General features: G+C 45.4%; 1 long non-coding RNA gene across 1 annotated transcript in view; it reads left to right on the forward strand.

The window, feature by feature from the left end:
• LOC138061435 (uncharacterized) overlaps window positions 1-22,059 on the forward strand; it is a 126,191-nt gene that overhangs the window by 30,954 nt on the left and 73,178 nt on the right. The window contains exon 8 of the long non-coding RNA XR_011135187.1: window positions 11,558-11,648. This is a non-coding gene — a long non-coding RNA (uncharacterized lncRNA). The remainder of the gene's footprint in view (window positions 1-11,557; window positions 11,649-22,059) is intronic.

The raw sequence follows: 22,059 nt of genomic DNA on the forward strand, positions 1-22,059 counted from the left end.
CTGCTCACTACAGGACCCCTTTGTCAGCTGTCCAGGGCAATGAAGGCCAAGCCCTTGTCAGTGTCCTGGTAGGATCTGGCTACTGGAGCAGCTCCTATGAAGGAGGAGCAGAGGTTCTAGGAGCCCTCACTGCAAAGCAGTGGCCTTGACCCCACTGGGCAAGGGAGCTATGAAAACACAATGTGAAGCCACCCCCTCACCAGATGGCTTCCAGTTGCAAGAGCACTGCACTGAAGTATAGTCATAAAATACCTAGATGGCATTTAATTTCACTGGTGGTTTTGTGTGGCATATAGAGGCCATAGTTTAGCAAGGCACCTGCCTAAAATTAAGTGCATGGCTACATGTATCCCTGCTCTGCTTTACTAAATCAGTAAAAAGAAGTCTGGTTCTCTTCTCATCAGTTTGTTTAAGCAGCAGAGCTAAATAACTGTCTTCTGTGCTGGCTTGCTTATACCTCTCAGACTGTACTTGAAGAAGAAAAATAAAAATAAAAACTGGAGGGTGAGAGTCATGGGGGGAAAAAACATCAGTCACTTCCTCAGGAAACACCTATAACAACAGCGCTTGGAAAAAATATTTAAGAAAACCTCTCCTGTTTTGATTAAAAAGAAGAAAAGAACTCTGCTGTGACTCCACAACACTCTCCTTTTATTTATTTTTCTTGAGATGGAGTCCAATTTTTTTGTGGAGTTAAATGAGCAATAAGTAGTATTCAGACACTGACATGAAGTTATGTGTACACCTGCTGACTGCCTCATAAAGAATGAAAATACTTGTAGTTAAGAAGCAACAAGTAAACTAAAATACAGAATTAAGTTCACTAATAAGAAACCCAAGCAGTTTAAAAAAAAAAAATCTGTATTAAATCACGCAAGACTTCTGAATGACCTTTTTCATTTAATAGTGCCTGATGAAAGCAGTTCTGATTTCAGTTCTGACTTAAAAATCTGGTGTTCCTCAAGGTTTTGCCAGTCAAACTGTATTTAAAAGGAGCTTTCAGATCAAAGGGAAAGGAGTTGTGTTGCATGTCGGTGTAAATTCTTATATCTCTAAATCTAGGCAGGTTCCAGTTGGGAACGTTAGATGATTGATAGCTCCTTGAATTATTAAAAGGCATAAAATTACTGCTCTAAGACCTCAGTCAGAAACATTGGAGGTGCTCGAGTGAGTGAAGTCTTCGTTGGCGCTCAAGGCATTGAACCGAGCATGTGCAGTGCAAAAAGTTAGAAGTTGCTGCAATTTTGAATAAAGCAGCAGACTGAGAGCTGGGGTAGGTCTAGATCTTGTGGTGTTAGGGCCTGCAGGGTTTTGTCACAGTTCCTGCGGGCCTGAGTCATCCGGAGAGGCAGTAATGTGCTTCACAGCACACATGTTTCTGCGCTGCTGAGGGGACTCTTGGTGAGTACCTGCTCTTAGTGTGTCCTGATGGTGTTTATGAGGGAGCAGTGCTGCCTGCCAAGGCAAAGGGTGTCGGTGGTTTTTGAAGCAGTGCCTTTATCACTTCTGAAACTGCTGGATCACATCCTGACTTTTTATTTCTCCTGGGAAACTCTCTCTAGCTCCTTTGCTTCTCCATAGCCTCTCATGCAAAGGCTGCCATACCTGGCTCGTGGCAAAGAGGGCCTAGTGCATGACCCCGCCTGAATACTCATACATGCATGAGACCACAACCAAAGGGTTTGTGCAAACATTGTGGCTGGCATATGAGCTCATGGAGGAGGAGGAAGGCTGTTGTATGGTGTGAAGGTCTGGGATAGCCTGAAGCTCAGCGGAAGCTGGATTTGGCTTTGTGGGTGTTACTTATGTTCAGTCTGCTGGAAAAGCAACATCCTCTCATACAGACACCAGACTCTGATCTATGAGGTTGTATGGTGCTCCATGGAGTCAGCTAGAGATCCAAAGAGATGCACAACATACTTAACCCAGGCAGGGTTGAATTATTCCCTATGTTAATAGCAGAACCATGTGAAACTTTGTGTATGGCTGTAAAATCCTGGCATTTACCTCTTGAACAACAATGTGAGGCTACTGTGAGATAGCCTTGTGGCTGGCTTTCTGCCCTTGTTAAGTTGGAGAGTGTTTTGTCAGATGTCTAGCATGAACTCTGTGGAGGCCCTACTCTACCCACCTGTTGGTGTCATGAACCTCCAAACTGTCTCATCATTCATGTCTCTCTCCTCTGTGTCCTGTGAGGAAAGAGGTGTTTGTGAAATTCTGATGGATCCCATCTCACCACAAGGCTGTGACCTCCTTTGGCAGATGTATGGAAGTATCTCTTCAGAGCTTTCCTGAGATGAAGCGTGGCCTCCAGTTCTCACAGGAGCCAAACACAGGGATATGAGAGCTGTGAACTGGTCACATTTATGTGGCCACTTAGTTCTTAGCAACATTCAAACACTCCTCCTGTCCTTTTGCCTTGCTTCTCGGTAATGTGCCCCAAGGACGTTCAGACCCAAACAATCCACCACGCTCACAAGCTTATAAGCAGTGTTAAAGCTACAATTTTCTCCTGGCACATCCTCCTTGTTTAGCTTCTCCCCATGCATTTCCATTGGCATTTGGACTGCTTGTTGCTCCTACTACTTGTGGCTTTTCTACACAAGAGGCAGATCTGTGTGTCTTGGCACAGACTAGGTCTGCTTTTCCATAGGGTTGCAGGGCTTAGGGCACTTTACCCCTGGTTATGCTGCTTTGGGCAATGTTAGTCCCTTGAAGTCATCTGAGATGCCCCATGAGGCTCCGAGGCCTTTCAGAGCACAGTAATTAGCCCAAGCAAATAAATATATAAATAAAAGCACTGGAAAATATATTTATATGCCACTAAAGTTTAATAGACAGCTTCCTCCACTGCAAGTACTTATCCAGCCCTAAGGGCCAAATTCTAGAGTGTCAGGCTTGCCAGAAACAACTGTGCTTTAGCCATGGCCCCTCCCAAGAAATGCAATTTTGTTGTGCAATAGCTGCAGATGCTGCTGGTGAGTCCTGCCCTGGGGGATCTCAGGACCCATTGCCAGCATTGCTTGGCTGAACTCCATTGCACCCTGTGAGAGGGACACCTGTAACTGACTTGGTATTACATAAAAGCGTGAGGCATGGAGTCGTGAAAAGCCTGTCTTTGTTGGATGCCGCCGCTCCTTAACTGGTGGTGTTCTGCCATCTCCTTGGGTCCCCACTGGACCGAATAAGCATCTGAGACTGCAGGCAGAACCAATACTGTGCAGAGGTGCAGGCATTGCAGAGCCAGGCCCAAGGCAGCGGGAAGAGGGGCTGATACCTGCTTTCTTTTGCCACATCCAGCTAACAGAAAGCAGCTTCCACGTGTAGCACAAGTCCCTGTTTTCCCCCCCCCCCAACAAAGATCAGACCTCACACTGCTTCTGGATTTGGCCTGGGCCAGTCCATTTGGCTGACCAGGGTGGCAGTGTTTGCTCTGTAAGTAACCCCTGCAGGTGCACAGTCTGGGAACAGATGATGAGATCATTACTGCCCTTGTCTCAGTGATAAGTTCCTGCATTCTAATGGAACAGTTTGTGTCCGCAGGAGGAGCAGGCAGCCAGACTGCTAATACAGTGCAGGAATTTGCCTATTCCCTTTTCTTTTCCAGTGGATTTGTAGGTCAGCTCGTGCTGTTTTCCTTGTGATATGTTCCTTTTAATGATACAGAATTTGGTATCATCGTAAACGTGAGCCATAACATGTGACAACCCCTCTGGTCATCGTATGAAGCCTGTGGAGAGCCATAGGATGAGAACCGCACCCAGGGCTGAGGGACTGGAGCAAAAAAAAACCTGTCCTATTGTCAGAAAGGTGAAGAGGAATTGTTACTTTTCCATGGCAGGAGAAAAACGGAATCTCGTTAATGACTGGGTTTAGCCAGCATCCCCAAAACATGCTCTAAGGGTTTTAATTGATCTGAGCAGAGGGGGCTCACCTGAGAGGTTTTACTTGGTTCACTTGAGAGGTTTCTCGACTGGAATTATAACCTAGAGGCAGAAGGAGGAGCTAAGGGAGAATTTTGCTTGAATGAGAACTACAGGAGGGAGCCTTTGGTCCTGGCTGGTGAATTCCTCATGAACAGGTACCTTACAAAATTGCTAATGCCACAGTTTTTTACTGAGTCTCACAGATTTATCTCCCAGAGGAGAGCATAGTAAGACTGGTGCAGACTCTTTGGGGTCTTCTTAGGAGATGAACCTATGTCTCTGTGTTACCAAGTTTCCCTAGATCAGCTAGGCATCCCTGGTTCTTGCTAAGGGCTAATCCTACCTGAAGCAATGAGTCCAGAACAGCAGGATTGTTAAGCCTGATCCTGGCTGTTTCCCATCTGAGATGCGGTATCTGAGACCTTGGTCTGCTTGGTCCTGTGGTAAGCAGTTGCCACTAAAAACACTTTTAATTTCTCTTTTAATCTGGGGAAGTAGAACACATGAGCGAAGCAGTTAGACTGAAATGGAGAAGGTTAAGGTTCTTAAGTAAGCATTAATTCCCTTCCAGTTGTAAAGAGCCTTAGATGGCTTTCAAGATGATGGTGTTTTAGAGAAAAGTACTAGTCAAGATGAGCCGGGATGCTGCTGCCAGAATTTGACTGTTTCCTTGAAGGCATAAGACCAAGCAAAGATGAACTTTGGGATGGTGAAACCGGACAACCTAGAATAAAGCTGGAGAAGAGGAGCAGTGAGCTGGGGAAGAAGGCAGGCAAACGCAATGGGAACATAAGTTTCCATCTGGCTGCTACTGGAGACTTGGCTGAATCTGGGGAATTGTGAAGCTGAGTTCTACTCTGGATACACTGCAGGATGGGGTAAGAGCAGCCTGATGGGGACTCTTGTCTACAGCTCACATAGTACCGGGGTCAAACGGAGGGCCCTCTCAAAAGGGCAACCTGTTCTCGTTTGCTGTGTCCAGGAATTAAGCTCTATAACTGACCAAGCTTTTGGTATGTGCTCTGCTTTCATTCTAGATATTATCTTCAAGTGCTTTCAGGAAACCTTTTTATTTGTACTAATGCAGACTTGCAGTCTCAAGTTAATGTTGTCTGACTTACTACAACCAGTTTTCTCAAGCAGACTAATTTGGACTTGTGCTGGGCAGTGTAAAGTATCAGTCTTCTTAGCAATAAGTCCCGGCTGAGTTCAGAGCTGTGATATGTCTATGAACAATACGCCAGTCTCTAAAGGTTTTTCAGTCAAAAAAAAAAATGTAAGTCTCAGCAAAGGGTGAATTTGTTCTGCTTACTATGGGGTAGAAGAGAAGCGGAGAGAAGGTCTTGAATTTCAAACATGAGGCTTGGGTGTCTTTGAACTGAAACTCAGGGCCAAGAACAATATCTCAGTAACAGGATATGCAAAGTGAATTTTACAGCCTTTAACTGCTTCACAGTTAGGACAGATACTGATGAGCTGTACTCATGAGGTGTACTGTGATCTCCAAAGGCATTCTCGGTAGTGTCTCAGAGGTCCCTTCACAATGCAGCAAATACCTTATGGCTCATTTACAGGCTGTATTCATGCCTAGGGATTCTGGGAATTCATGACTCTTGGTAGCATGTGTGACATCAAAAAAAAAACATATGACAGTGGTCATGAGGATGACATGGATTTTGTGGTAGAATTAGACTCTCTGACATGTGGGTATCTTCCCCATAATGGATGACTGTGTGATCTTTGGGGCTCTGCTTGCGTGAAGTGCTACAAAATTGCAAAGTTCAACTTTGGAGCATGGCCACTCAATCAGTGAAGGGTCAGGGTCTGGTCTGCTGTCAAACAGATCAGTGATCCCAAGGAGGACCTCAGGACAAGGGCAGTCTGGAGCAATCCGGGCTCATAACTGGAGCTCAGACTCAGCCAGTGTTTCTGTGCTGAGCAAGTCTAATCTATCAAAGGGCTGTTTGAGCAGCCTGCGTTCCTGCTGCTCCTCTCTCCGCAAGGCATTTGCTTGCAGCAGTTAATGGGGGTGCTGGGACAGAGCTTTGCTTGTTCACATTTCGAAGAGCACTGCAAGGAATGAGAGAGCCGTTGGACATGTTAATCAAAGAGACCTCGTATTCAGGAGTTTGATTTATGCCTGAGCACCAGACACAGACCATGTAGGCTGGTGGCTTGACACTTAGGCTGCAGGTTGTAAAACCTCTCCCACTGATTCTGCCTTCTGCCCTTTACGGCCATGTCAGGCTGGAAGCAGCTTGTACCCATGTCCTATGTGCATCACATGAAAGAGGGTCACTCCCAGCCTATTGAAAGGAGATTATGAACTGAGAGCTGCTCTGTATCTTCTTGCTGTCTTCTCTCCTCCCGCCCACATCTGTTCACTTAACAAGAACTAGGACGCCACCAAAGAGCCCTTGTCCTGGACCAGACTTTGTAACACACCCGGAAAAAAGTGCAGTCCCTAAATCAGAGTCACTTCAGTTCAGAAAGCAGGGGGTGTTTATTCCCATCTGCCACATTTCCACACTCCAGCTAGGATCTAAAGCTGAACTAACATTTTTGTTGTCACTAGTACCTCTTTGTTGAAAGTCTGGATTTCCCATAGAAAATCCTGCACAAGAATTGCTTGCAGAATATATCCATCATGCTAGAGAGCAGAACTAAGGAACACAGTGCATCCCTGCACTGCAGCCGGCTCTCCATCTGTAGCTCATGGCATGCTGAGCAGACAAGGAAAGGCTACCAGAGTGCCCATGCTTATAATGCTCTCAGGGAAATTAGGAGCCAGCCCCAAATTCTGAGCTCCCATTACCAAGCCATCTCATTCATGAGACCTCAAAAATGCTGGCAGCTTTGATCCTTTCGAGTCCTCGCATAAAACTGGGGAAGCCAAGCTCTGACTTCAAAATCTGTCAGTCCCCAGATCTATAAACTGATCAACAAGCACTTGCATGTCATTATGCAGAGGGTCTGATGAGGGGGTGGGGTGGGAGCACATTCCTTCCTTCCCCAAAACTCATAAGTCTTGGGCCATGCCTGGAAGAGGCTGAATGCTTTGGTGCAATTGCTTCTGGTCTTTCCTTTTCTTCTGTGCATTGTAAATTATTTAGGTGACAGCATCAAAGATCAGAGAGCAGCACAGGAAAAAAATCTCAGATGAATGCTTTATACTCCTTGGGATCATCTGTCTGAAGAGCTCTGCTTTCTTTGCAGGCATAGGACTGAATTCAGCCACAAAACATCCCTGTAATAGTTTACAGCTGGGGAAACTGAGGCATGGGGCTGTTAGAACGTGACTTGGCTACAGCATTTGCAAGTTCTCTGCCAGAACTGGGAGGAGCACCCTGTCCCCTGGCAGCTCCAGTGTCTGCAGGAGCATGCTTCCTCCCTCCAGCAGCTTGCCAAAGGCTACACGAGGGAGACCCTGCTCCTACACATCCCACCTTTGCTTTATAAGATGGCAATTCTGCTTCCATGGCAACTTGCCAGTGCACAGCAAACCAGCTCCACGTTTACACCCAGCTTGCTGGCCTGTTACCCTGGCCCTGTATCTCTAGTGTAGGACATTCACCTCACCTCTCTGCAGTCCCATCCCAAAACATCACCAGCCTTTTCGACAAAATCTTGGCCCACGTACAGACGTTTTGGTGAGTTCTGATCCATCTAGGATTCTCCAAGTGGCTCTTCTTTCACTTTTTTTTGCTCACTGGAAATGGGATAGGGTAAATGCTTAGAGTTACTCTCAGGGGAGACTTTCCCCAAGCTCTGCTGGGCTTGATGCCATCCTTTCCTGGGTCAATACAGGAGTGTCACTCTCTCTGCGCACATTTTCATGCTCCAGTTGATTTATCCAGCAACCCAAAGAGGAGGGGTGACTTATTTTGTTTCTCTTCGTCTGCAGAGTAACACAGTAGGTTTAGCCAGCAATGGAGTTCAAGGTTGCTATAAATAGTTTTCTGCCTTGTCATAGGAGTTACCCATTTATTATAGTTCTCTTCCTTGTCAACAGCCCTCCTCAGAGTTGGCTGCAGCAAAAGCTTTGTGAGGCTGTTGCTGCAAAGCTCCCTTTGAAATGCCCAGAGCACCTGATCAAGCACGACTGCAGCTCCTGGACTGGGACAAGGGTGTCTGATGTCCTGAGGAGCTGTGCCTGCTCCAGCCCATCTAATTTTACTTTTATAATCCTTTGACCTGTAGCCTGTTCAATGAGTCCCTGCTCCTCGCGTGGGTGTTCTGGTGTCCTTGTTACCTCTGCAACTTAAAGGGGGTTTCTGCTTCCTCTAGGAAAGATTAGTCGGAGATCTACAAGAGGAGGGTATTATTTTTAATTGCAGGATGAGAAAAAGAGGCTCTCAGATGTGAGTTATGCCTTACAATACCCTTTCAGGAAAGATTTATGACATAAAAAGTTTGCCTCCTTTCCTAGTCTCCATCCTCTGGTCCCATTTTAAACAGGTGAAATACAGCCGCCTCTGGGTTTGAATACAGCATCCACTGAGCAGCATGCAGTAAAAGCCCCTGTCTGGTTTAAGCAGGGAGCAGCAGATGATTTTGTCTCTCTTGGAAGGTTACAGGGAGTGCAGGAAAGCTGCTGGTAGCTGGCTTGAAGGGAAGTACTAGGCTGCATGTCTTAGCTTGGACAAAGATTGCTCACGTTCAGAAAGGTGGTTTTAGGTAAACTGAGGTTCCTCACAGCACTGAGCAAGTGGTTAACTCCTGCCTGGCATCTGGTTGGTATCTTGTTATTGTTGGTTCTGGATAGGCTTTTGGGTCCAGGAGGAGCTAAGTGTCTGGTGAGTGTGATAGCATTTGATCTCTTCAGGCAAATCCTGCCTGCAGGCAGTCTGTTCTGCAAGTGTGTCTACCAGAGGGGTTTCTCTGTCGCTCAGTGGCATACAAAGCTTTCACCAAGAGCCAAGCAAGGCTCACCTGTATATTCAGTCTCATCCAGCCCTAAAAGGATAGATCTCATGCACCCCTATCATTGGTAAAGTGGGATAGGCAGCTATCGCTTAGGTACCAAAATGAGGCTTTGGGACCCTGCCACTGGCTTTATTTTCTGGCCTTTGCCAAATCACATAGTTGTCCTCCCACAGTGCCTCAGTTTCCCCACCTCTAAAATAAGGCTAAAGTGTTCCTCAGCCCTTCCCTACCACGCTGTAGAGCTATGCAAGAAAACCTGGTAGGTACTGGTTTAGATCTGGCATTATAACTCCCAGTACTGCACACCTTTAATGGTAATTCAGCCTAATAAAAGAAATCCATTTATAAGACAGCGTTATGCACGTACCATTCCTACAGTCACAAAGAAGATGGAACAAAAATGTCTAGTCTCTGAAAGGACAAGTTAAGGAAACATTTTTTTTTCTAAAGCTTTTAAAAATCATAAGCTCCTAGGAGTTTATATAGCTTGGAAAGACAAAGTCAACTTCTCTCAAATAAATGAGTTAACCTTCAGGGGACTGTAGAATGGCAGAAATTAGATATGGCAAGTGTTGGTTCTGTGTGCTGTAGGGAACAGCGCAATGCTGGCTCCGTGTCCCTTCCAAGGCCTCTTATTCAGCTCTTCTTTGGCATTCAGAGAAACCTGTCCTTTCTCCCTTTTGCTCTGTTTCACCTCCATGCTCCAACATGCCTGATCCTTCTCAGTTCTGTTCTCTGCTTGGTTTCTGCAACCTTCACATACCTGGAAACTGAGAGAGAAAATCAGGATTCTTACGTCGAACTAGCAAAGACAATTCATACAGTGCTTTCAGACTGGATAGAGATTCCTACTTTCTGGCTGGTTATTTGAGGAACTTGCTCAGAAAGGCTTGTTAGTGCATGCAGGAGCTTGTGGAATCCAAAGGGAAATGGTGGGCTGCTGGGGAGCAGGTGGGAACATAATATTCCCCGACTGATGGATTTAGTACCCGATGGAATGCCCGAAAAACTAGCATCCCTCCTACCCCTGCGCCTGTGACCTCTCACTGCATACCTGTAAAGCCTTAATTTTTGGATCCTCAAAATCAGAGGACTGTCTGCCTGGATCTGCTAACTGTGTTGTGGCTTCAGTGCTGGCTTTATCTACTTATTTAACAAGCTGCATAAAGAGCTGTAGCAGGCAGAAATAAAGCCCCTCCAAAAATACAGAAGAATAACTTTTGAGAGGTAGATTTTTAGTTGCAGCTTGAAGAAACTGGTTTTAGTTTCCATAAAAGTCTGTTCCTTCCCATCCCCCCTGCAGTCTGGAGTTTCGCCAAAGATGAACTTGTCGTGACTGCAGCTTTATCAGCCTATGAGTATGTGACCCTGCTTTCCATGAGCTTCTGGCATCACAGTTAAGATCTTGCAAGAGCAGCCACAGAGAGCACCTCTTCAAGCATGCGTATCTGCAGTCAAGCTAAGGCAAATCCAGAAACAGACAAACTGAGGAAATTGCTTTCCTCTCTCTTTAGGGTATAAAATGTTCTCTTCTTTCAAGTTAATTTGTTCTTCTATGAAAGTTCCCCTTGAAATCATTTTCCAACTATTTTGAAAGATCAAATAGATTATGTTGAAAGCTACTGTAAGATGAAGTGCCCATTTGGATTTAATAAATGCTGGTTTATAGATCTAGCCTCATTATTTCATAGGGGTAAACCTATAGAGAATGGAGGGGAGGAAAGATTTTAATGTTTCTGAAAAATTTATCCCACGAATAGTAAAAACATGCCATAGAAATACACCAGCCACAAAAATGACATCTTAAACACAGTATTTATGACTTTCTATATTTGTTTTGCATAAACTTTTCTGGTTTCTATTACACAGATTGATTTATGGAGTTTATTTGGAATAAATGTAACGCATGTTTAAATAAACAGAGTCCCAATCTGCTAAGAGCCTAGGAGCTATAAAAGCTGGGACCCTCCAAGTCCTTTTTATTGGCATATCTTTTTCCATTTAAAAAATTCGGAAAAATAAAATGAAAGTAGATGAAGAAAAGCAATTTAGGAAAATAGATCTAGCCAGGGTTTCCACAAAAATTGGTCTGAACTTTTTATTCAGTGTCTGGTTCTGTTCCTTAATGAAATGTTATTTATCCGAGTGGAAAATTTGCCACGAATATCCTTTTTCAAGGACTCGTTTGGAAGGTGTGGGGAGCTGTTGGGGGCTGGAGGGGATTGAGAACTTCTCAGAAAATGCTTTGTTTTTACTGAAATTCACATAACTTTGGAAGACGCACCAAACTAGAAACTTCTTAGTAATTTTTCCATGGGAGCATTAACAGCTTCAACCTTCAGAAGTGAAGGGATGCAAACAAGAATTCAGAGTAATTTGCCTATGAGCCATCAGTGCTTCATTTGTAAATGAGCTAATTGCATATTTTAGCAGGTTGGAGGAAAAACAGTAAAACAAGAGTTGTATTTATTGACTTATTTTTAAAGCATGTAAGCTGCATTTATCTCTGTTTTCCTCCTGTCCCCCTGTGACAAGCTTGGCATCTGCCCTGTTCCTTCCTGTAACTGGATTACTCATTTACTCTTAGTGCATTTCTAGATTGGCTAAAATAATGCCTTTTCTGTATGTTTTAGAGTGAGTTTGCAGGTCATCGCAGCACAAAGATTTTCTCAGAAACCTAACTGATGTCCTTTACATGCCCACAGCAAAGCATGGGACTTGAATTCCCAATTGGATTGATTTGGGGTATTTGCAACGCATTGCTTGCAAGTGATCTGCAGACTGGGAAGTTATTGGGTGAGTAAAATTTAGGATTTGCCTGAATTTGTTATTCAAAAAGTGCTGGCAGATTAAAACTGAAGCTTGTCAGCTTTTAAATAACTCAGAATTATGCTTTCTGGTGTGTTAGCAGAAAACACGCCTGCCGCTGCAGGATCTGGATGGCTGCAAGCGGTAAGTGTGCTTGGTCATATTCTGTTTATAACTGACTAGTGGGTCATTCTCCCAAGTGTGCCATCTTTCCAAAAAGCGTTTGATATTTATTGTTATGAGTCTGTTCTTCACAAATCATCTAGCTGTCCCTTGTAAGGAGATCCAAAGCTATAGTAAGATAGGCTGCCCTCATCTATGCTAAATGAGATGAGGAAATTTTTAGCCACCTCCCACCTACTGGCCTTACCAGTATAACCTGTATGGTCACTCCCTAACCCAGTCTGATTTAGATGTTCCACGTTAGCCTCAAAATAACCAGCAGCACATGCAAGTGGGACTGTCCAGGTGAACTCCTACCTATGGAGTTGTTCTACCTTGTCTTCAGGGACAGCAATAAGCAGCTGAAAACCGGGATATTTTTTTATCTAACCCAACATAGCCCCCTGGGCTGCAGCCTCAACATTGCCTTGGGCCTATCTGGATTAAACCAGGCTTCTTTGGAAACTAGGGTACACTGCAGGGTGTGCTCATACATGCTGTTAGTCTCACTTTGACTTCATATCTTGGTGGATTATCCACTCATGTTTAGTCCTGCCCAGCAACTCATACTATCCCCATGTGACTCCAGTGTAATCTATGTCTGTGACCCCTCTCAGCAAGCCTGCATTGATTGGGCACAAACAGTTTTCAGAGCTCTTGTTCTTGCTATGCCTTCTACCCTTGCCAAGCAGGGAGGCCTGTGCGCTAAGTAAGTGATTGCCCATAATTAGGCACCACTTGACAGAGAAATAATTGGCTGTGGCACATGAGTTCTAAGGTAGCTGGGGTGAAGAAGCATCTTTTTCAAGTTTGCTGAGCATAGAGCCATGGGGGATGGAGCTATGAAGAAGAGCATTAAGAAATACAAATCCTCTCCCACTGCGTGTGTGCACAAAGAGCTCTGATTCCCAACTGCTAATTACTGAAAGGGCACACAAATCTCTCTAGCAAGGCCTTCTACTCTTCCTTAAGCACCTGATGCTGTTCTCTGGCAGGGGAAGAGCTCTGAGCTGGCTAGGCTTGAACCGCTCTGACCCAGGGCAGATGTCCTTAGCTGTAGCAATAGTCTTCTCCCTCTCATAGGTTGCAAGTGTGGGCACTGATGGAAGTCTGTGTATGTTTTGAGCTGCCTATTCTTCAGAAGTTATTCTGTAGCATCCTCAGCTACAAAGAGCAGAGCTGATTAACTTTTCCTTGTCTTGCTTTGCCAGAGGAAAATCTGGGCTGCCTGCCTCCTTGTGTGCTGTTTATTATAGTTTACATCCTTATTCAGAATAGCTAAGGGGTAAAAAGGCACAGGTGGTGGGATATCTGCAGACTGGCAAGAGAACGCAAGAGAAGAAATGGAATGCCCTTTTTGGGGGTAGGGGTAGGTTAGATGGTTTCTACTTCTTTCTGGAGAAATGTACAGTTCTGATCCATCCCTGAACAGAAGATGAAGTGATCTGGTAGTCCCAGGTAGGTTTAAGTTTTGAGTGGCTGTTGAGTTTTTCGGTTTGGTCAGAAACATTGCAAGGGCTGTGCAACAACACTGGCTGAATGTCACGACGGGAATGGGTCCAGAACCCAGATGGAGCCCTGGATTCCCCAGGACCATGCGCTTGTGGTCCTGAAGTAGGAAGAGCAGAGTTTACATGGCCTTCTTGATGATAAGGTTTCTTGTTTCCCAAGGACATGAGTTGAGGGTTCCCTCTCTTGTACTGAATTCTCTCCTCTTTACTGTCAGTGTTCTCAAATCTCGGGGCTACTGGCAAAGGTAGGGTGATGGCTAGACTAGGCTTTGAGTCAGTGTGTGAAGCTGGTAGTAACTTAGCCTGAGATGTCTTTGACTTCCTTCCTCTGACTGTCTGCTGTTGTAAGGATAGTTTGGAGAATGCAGAGCTTGAAAGGCTGTGGTGTTTAGTATGTCCCATAGGTAAGAGCTGAGACCCAGCACTGTTTTCTTCAGGTATGGACAAAGATTTTGGAATGAGTTAGGGTCAGCAACAAGGAAAGGAAACAGTGCATGTAGTGAGGTGGTGCTTGGGATGTGGGTGTAGCACTGTTCTCCATTAATGACTGGTAATGGAAGATTTCTGAAAGCTTTCATGTGACCCTCCCAGGCTTAGATGTTGTCCCATGCTGCTGTGACAGCGGGGTCACAGGATAGCTCTGTTCTGTACAGACTTGCTCTATCCTTCCTTTCCTTTGGCACAAAGTCAGTGCACTGCTTTTGAAGAAACTCTTGATGTGTTTTCAAGGCTTTTTTTTGTATGGGCAGAGGGGATTTATGATGTTGTTTCTCTGTGGGCATCTGTAGCCAAGAGCAGAGGTTGCTCTTGGTCTCATTGCAGTAGTTCAAATAAAGTCTTGTGCAGTGCTTTTGCCAGAGGGGGATGAAGGTCACCAGTTTAAATTCAGCCCCCTTATCCGGGCTATAAAGGGCAAGAATTGCTATATATTGTCCTATACGCATAGAAATCGCCAGGCATATTGGCAAAGCTCCAAAGGTGCCCAAGAGGCCAGGAGTTAACTTCAGCATCCACAAGGACAGCGAAGGCTGGGACCATTGTCCTTCCCCAGCCATCATGGCTCCAGCAAAGTACACAGCTGCCTGGGGAGGACGGATCCCTTGAGGGGGGACAGACACACTTGTTTGTGTGGGCAGCTGACTAGCAAGACAGCAGGGCTGTTTTGAATTTGGGAAGGAATAAACAGCAAATGGGTGACCACACACACACACATAGAGGCTCACCCCACAATGCAATGTTTATAGTTCCTCTTATTCTCTCCCTGATGCTTTACTTCTCCAAATTTCCAAATTCCTTTCTCAGCTCTTTTTTTCTTTTTCTTTTTTTTCCTTTTTCTTTTTTTCCCCACCTTGTTCAGAGGCTCTGCACTTCCACGCTTTGCCCTGATGTCCTGAAGAGAAACACAGAAAATGGATCTGCTGGAAGAAAACCCCCAAAAGCAAACAAAAAATGCCTTTAGATTATTCAGACAGCACCAAATTTCACCTGTCTGCTAGGCAGTGCTTGCAGAGCAGAAGAGCCCTCTGGCACTGTTGAGTTATTTAAGGAACTGTGAACTCGAGATCGGGTTGTCCGTACAGCCTGTCTGCCAGAAACACAGAGGCAGTGTGGCTCTGACTAGTAGAGCTGATCATGTGTATTTGGTCCAAGCAGCAGTGCAGGGAAATAGCAGGGGCTGGGACAAGTCCATGTGAAGTTTTACTTGTGAAATTGATTGCCATGAGGATTCCTCTGCCAGCAGAGTGGGCAGAGTTCCCCAGCAAAGTACGCTATGGGGTACAAGCTATTGCCAGGGTAAATCCAGGGGACTGGATTCCCACTCCCTTCTCCAGCTACTAGCTGTCCCTTAGAAACCTGTTTTGCTCTCCTGGCTAGAAATAACTGTGACGTACTGTAGCATGTCAGAGCTGGCTTGTTTGTGATGGCCCCCACCCAAAGCCTACTGATATCAGAGGAATGTTTTGTAGGGATTCAGAGGGGTTTTAGCTCAGACCCAAACCTTTGCAGCTAGTTGTGTGTTGCTTTCCTGCCAGGACTCACTGACCAGCCACCCAACAGGCCTGAGAAAATCAGCATGAAGTGTCAGTCAGGGTTCAGTTCAAGTGACAGCTAAATATGCCTCTCTGGAGATGAATGAGAGCTGGCAGGCCTAAAACGCAAACGCCCTCAAACAAAGCAGGCCAGTGTCCACACCAACTGGCTTTTAAATCATACAGTAGCCTTCAGCCATTAACACTTAAAACACTATCCAGCCCTTTGAAATGTCAACTCATTTGTTAATGTTCCTGTTAATGTCCCTTCCACACACTGTTCTGAGGGTGGCCTCCTGCACTGGTCAGGTGGTGGCTGCTCTGTCCTACACAGGCAATGATGGAGAACAGTCCTGAGATGCTTTAGGAGAGACAGCGAGATCTGGTGGCAGGATGCAGAGGCCTGGCATCTCTCACCTGCTCTGCCAGGGTTGTGCTCTCTGGCTTTGAGTGAGTCACGTCTCCTTCCGCTCTGTTGAGGCTGGAAGGCTGCTCAGGGGACATGCGTAAGGGGACATGTGCATAAGCAAGAGGGGTGTAGGTTTAAAGTTTACACCAGGCTTATCTAGGCAGTGTGACACAGTGGAGGGGAGACAGTTCAAAGTGGATGTTCTCTCATCTTAACACCAAGAGCAAGAAACTCTCCAGCCCCAATTTTAGCAAAGATCCAGCTGCGAATCACAGCACATGAGGCTTACTGAACAGCTGTGAACAGAAATGCAGTGCATCTGTGAGCAAGCCTCCGTTCCACCTTGGCTGAGAATCCCCCCACCAGTTTGTGCCACTGACTCATTTTGTACAGAAAGGGAAAAAAGCCAGTAAAGGTCTTGGATCTGCCATGCTCAGGGATGTTACCCTGTCTGACAAGAACCGTTCTGGACTGAGCTGTAGGTGCAGAGCTGCACTGAGATCTTTGCAAAAGTCCAGCTCTAGGATCTCTGAGCAGCAGGGTATGCAGAGTCCATGTCTTCAACCCTGCTCTCCCACAGAGCAACTGACTTGCACCTTCCCCTTGCTGAGTTTGGAAGCCTCTTTTGCTTTCTGGATTTAAAAATGCTCTTTAGAGCTAAAAAGCCCAACTTTGTTGTCTTTTTCCTGCTCCACGGACAGACACAGTGCAAGCAGAGTGCTCATGAATTGCACCACACTTGCTGCTCACCAGCTGGCCAGGGGAGAACAGTGCCTGCTTCTGTCTGGGCTGCAGGGCTGGAAAGGTGAGGCCAGCAGCAGGAGTCAAGACAAATAGGAGCCTGTTTTTGATTTGCCATCTGACCCCTGCCAGCTCAGAGCACCCTGTCTGCAATCATGACCTAAATTAAGCCCAAATGCCATCGGTAGGGCTGTTGCTTTACCTCACAATGCAAGTGTTTCCAGGTACCTAGCCAGAGATTTATAATCCACCTCTAATTACATTCTTACTTGTGTCTGCTGTCGTGCTGGCTTGGTCTTTCTGTGGCTCATTAAGTCCAAGAGCGTGCCTGGCCCTTTGTGCTACCAGCCTGTGTGCACAGACAGCAAGTGACGCCCATGTCCAACAGCTTAGCTGCTGGAGGAAACCCGCTGTGCTGGGCTGTGTTTCTTTAGTAGTCCAAATATCACGGGAGACATTTTGCTTGTTAAATTCCTGACTGCACAGGTCTGCTGTCCACAGTGGATTCACTTGATAGAAATAGCTTTGGCAGTCACCCAACAGCAAGAACACTACTTTTCTCTTAAATGTGAAAGGAAACAAAAGCTTGGTGTTCCCTGCCCTGCCAACTGTTGCCTTTTGGACAGCAGATGATCAGCATCTTTTTCTAGCCAGGCTTAGGTGATGTGTTTTTGCTATGAAGCTGAAGATTAGATCCTTGGAAAGGCAATCTGGAATTGACTACCGGTAATTAGTGTAAATTCTTCTGCCAGGAAACAGGGTGCTGGAAGGACCAAGATGGAATAATGTGCCTCGTGACACCACGCGTGGTTATACAGTGTTAGCTATTAAAAGCATGCTCTGCTAGGGAGCATGCTCGGCCCCTTGTGAGAAGTCAGTGTTTGTCCCACAAAGCTTACGCTCAAAAAGTAAATTTTATACTTTAATTTACTTTACTTTACAAAGCCTCTCTCCAGAAATACAGGAGCAGTTTCCAAAGAAATCCAGCCAGGCAGTACGCAAAATCACTGGCTTCTCCAAGGAGCACAACTGAGTCTTCACTTGCAGCCCCCACACTGATCCCCTTCTCCCACCTCATGCCAGGTGACACTGCCATAGGAAGTGACTTAGTCTCCGACACCTTGCTGTGGGGAACGGTGAGAGCCCTAGTCAATATTAATGGAGAAGCCAGTCCAAATATAATCTCTGCTCTGTCCTTCCCTTTGTTTGTCTGTTGTTTTTCCCCCGTGCCAGGAGTTCTTCAAGTCTGTATGTTATGATTGTGACACTGGGGCAGGCAAGCCAGGCAAATTCTTTATACACACACTCACATGTTCTGAGCAAACCAGACATCCGGTATTTAGAAATAAACAGTATAAAGAGATTTGGGAAATTCAGTATTCATGCCAAGATGTTTAAGAGGCATCTTGGTTCAAGTAAAAGCCTCAACTCATTTCCATTTTAATTTTTTTCACTTTGTTTTTAACTGTTGAGTTAAAGTTACTTCAGATCAAAATGGATCACTTCAGTTTCCAGCTGATCGACACAGGTACCTTGACTTATACTTACACTTTAAGGTGCTATTTCATCCAAATATTTTCTCAGTCAATGAACAAGCATTTTACTGATGTCTTGTTAAAGAATTTCTACCCATCCCTAGTAATTGACAGGAATTAAACCTGGGAACTCTGTCTTAAACTGTTAGGTTCAACTGCCCAAGAGGAAAGACCCACCTCCACTAGCCCGTATCTGGATTAGCAGGGGCTGGAAGGAGACAGTGGCCGTTAGGGGGAGAGGTGTCAGATTCCACTGCTGTCTCATGCCTGCCTCACCAAGCAGCATTCGGAGGGCTACAGACACTGTAGGTGAGTCCAATAAATTTGGATCCAATCCAGTTTTTGTTTGCTGGTTTGCTTTAGGGTCAGCAGGCATTAAGAGTGAGGCGTATCTTGGGGTGAGACACAGTAAGCAGTCACTAAACACATGAGTACAAAACTGGTGAAATTATTTCTTTTTAGCAGTAAAGTAAACTATAGTTGTGTAGTGCATCTGTCCTGAAATGTCTGCTCAGTTGTGGGATTGCAGTTTGTCTTGGGTCATGTTGTATATTTTTGAAGAGGAATTCAGGCCAATGGTATATATTTTGTCCCATGTATACTCTAGATTTATGTAAATGGATCTGAGCAAACATGACAGATGGGAAATAGATGGATGGGGTTTTTTTTTGTGCAGGTTGGCAGTACTTTTACTTGCTAACAGCTTAAATAGCAGAGTCTGGATGATGACCAGGCATTAACACATTCCACTGTTCTGGATGTGCTTTATAAGGAGAAGGGAGCAATTACTTCAAAACCCACTCTTGTAGTAGTCAGGTTAGTATTCAGGACAACGTTACGAATCTAACTCCTAGTTCAGATTAGTTTCAGTCACCCATTTTCATTCTGCAGCCCATTTGCCAACGTGCTTGTTGTGGATCAAGACTCATTTTCCACCACATTTGTACATACAAGCTTTCTGGCCTCTCCTGCACTGTTTGTAAATAGGATTGAGTTTTTGATTCTTCAGTCATCAACATGAGAATAGTTCAGGTTCTGAGTGTGTCTAGTGTTTGTTAGGGACATTGTTTGAGGGCAATGAATACCATGTGTAGCAGTATAGCTGAACATCAGGAACTGGAAGTATTTACTCTTGTAGCCCTAGAAGACGTATCTGGCTTCTGTCAGGGAAAGAGGAGAACCTCCTCTGTCCCAACAGAGAGGTGGGCTATTGCCACTGAGACTAAGGGAAGAGGGACTCCTCACCATCTGTGATAGTTATAATTAAAGGTCAGTGGACGCCTTGAAAGAACTTAGCTCCCTGAGAACAGAGAAGTGCAGAATGACACAGTTTTTGTGACTCATTTCCATGCTGAGATCTCCCTCTGCCCTCTTTAGCCTCCTTCCAGGTCCCTGCGAAGTCAGTCTCAGAAAGTTGACACTTTTTTTTAAGAAAAAGAAAGAAGTTGAAGGTAAGGCTAGAACCCTCCAGGACCCCAGCATGGGAGTTTGATGGAAATCAGGATAGGACTCATGGAGTCACTGAACGTATGGGAGGAGAGGGGACACCATGGCAACATCCTTGCTTGCTTTTTGTCTTGGCACCTTCTTTCTATGTACTTCCTAAAGGTTCAGGCACCTCACTGGAAATCTACACTGTCAGTTTCTGGAGATGGCAATACTCTAGTACCATGTTTCATTTTCTTTCTTTCCACAACCCGAAGTCCCCAGATTTCAAAAGATGGAGAGTATAAGGGGTGAATTAAGGCATGGATGTGTCAGTCTTTGATGCGGGTGGGAGCATGCAGCTGCCCACAGACTCCAAGGTACGCAAGCTGGGGTGCCTTAGGTCCAGGCATTTGTTGGAGACAGTCCCTTGTCCCTCAGTGCTCCAAATGCCAAAGAGTAGCCATGTTTGGAGCAGGCTGTTTGCACAGCTGCAAATGGCACATGCAGGACAGACAGCTCACTGCTTATTGGGCAATATTAACTTTATTAATTGGGCACATGGTGTGCTAGGAAACATCTCCAAAAACCAGAAATGGAGGAGAGGAGCACGAAGTGGAGGTTATATGAGTCCTGGCTTGGTACATTCATTGCATGTTAAACATTGTTCTGTTGTAGGAGATGTTACTGGCAGAAATGTGTGCAGTTCCCTGCACGCTTCCAGGATATTTGAGCTGAATTCTGCCAAGCAGAACTCTTCATCCTACAAGCTTGGGTTCTTCTGTGGGCCTGTTGGCAGTTATTAAAACACAAAACCCTTCTTGCCTACAAATCCGTGTGCTTGATCTCTCCAGCCCAAATCCTACAAGTAACATGCACTTGTCCCCAGGGCAGCTTGCTCAAATAACCACAGCTCTGCCGGAAAAAGGGCTGTTTGAGCCTCAGGGAGTTGGGAGGAGAGGTTGAATTATTCCCAGCATCCAAAGACCAAGAGGTTCCTTCTTCTTCAGCAAATGTTTTCAGTTCCCACTTGGTGAATTATTGCTAGGGATTTTTTTCCCTTCAGCGTTTCCATGAATGTGGTTGAGGCTCTGATCCAGGAAATGGGGGGGGGAAAACCTCTGAAAAATGTATCGCACCATTTCAAAACTTAAGTGGAATTAATTAAATCCAAATTTCAGCAGTGTGTCCAAAGTTGAGCTAGGCTCAAGACACACTTCAGAAGGTTTGATTTCAAAACAATCCCTTTGCGCACATGCACATAATTTAGGGAGGTTTCTGTGTACCCAGTACAAGGCAGGAACAGGGAGCCTTTGGGTACCTGAGCTTAGGAGGAAAAGGCAGTATTTGCAGGCTAGCCTGGAGAAAACCTTCTGCCTGATTCAGTTTCTCCTAATCCTCTGCTCAGCAAGCTGCAGATTGGAAAAAGAGTCAGGAAATAGTGTTGTGGAAAGAAGAGCCAAACCATCTGAAATGGAGATGCTGTGGCTGGTACACTCCCAGTGCTGCTTGCCGGAGAAGTAAAAGGAGCTGAGGGACAGGAGAGAGAGCTTTTGGGATGTCTGTCTTGGCTGAAGCGAAATAGTCTGGTAGTGAGAAGGTGGGAAGATGCAGGTCTTTTCTCACCTCCACCAATGAAGTGGGGCTACGTGGGGGCTCTCTGTGCTCCCATTTCCCCATCTATTAAACTAAGACAATCTAACTTACTGCCCCAGGGAAAGCCAACATTTAAAAAAAAATGCTAGTAGGGTGGAGCTTGCTCAGATGTTTTTCAAAGCCCAAATACTAAATTCTTTTCTTATTTTCATCCATGTGTCCCAGCTAGCTGTAAGGAGGTTACACATGGGTCAGTGAGGAGCAGGACTGGCTCTTTAGAAGTAATATTTAAAAAATTCTTTCTGTCATGCCTATTCTTTTCCCCCCCACACCTTGGGGAAGAAACCAGCATCTATCATTTTCTTTTGTCTTGTAGTATTCAGCTGGGCTTCACCTTTAAGTGGGGGAGAGTTGAGAGGCAGGACTTCTTCTACAGGAAAGATTGGATCGCCTCTTTAGCCTCTGCAAATGGGAAGATTTCACTTCTAGAGCTTGGGAAAAGGGGTGGTTCTACCTCATTTCTGCCAGGCAGCAACACACTTTGCCAGTATTTTCTTGTGGATCATCTTGCCTGGGCAGCGTGCTGGGAGTGAAGGTACTGATGGGCTACAGGGACCAAAATGCCTCTCTTGCCTGAAAATTCGGGTGCATTGTGAGTTGATACTCTGCTGCAGGACATGAGAGCTGAAACATTTCTACCAGCCACTGTTTGAGACAAGAAAAGGGAGAGCGTAGATCTGTGCCATGCAACAAAGTTTTCAGGCTCTAATGTTGTCATTACAAGACCAGTTTTGTCTGTAAACATAAGTCATTGCTAGATATACTATATAGCAGCAGCGGTACTTGTGAAATACTGTGGGATTTATCAGATAAGGGTGACCCATTGCCTGAGAGGGCTGAGACGCCTAGAACCAGGCTTAAACCCTACCATTAAAGGAACTTAATTCAGGGCTCTGATTTACTTTGAGGGGACTGGGAATCTATCTTGTT

This window comes from Struthio camelus, chromosome 17 (assembly GCF_040807025.1).
Source record: "Struthio camelus isolate bStrCam1 chromosome 17, bStrCam1.hap1, whole genome shotgun sequence".
NCBI classification, from domain to species: domain Eukaryota; kingdom Metazoa; phylum Chordata; class Aves; order Struthioniformes; family Struthionidae; genus Struthio; species Struthio camelus.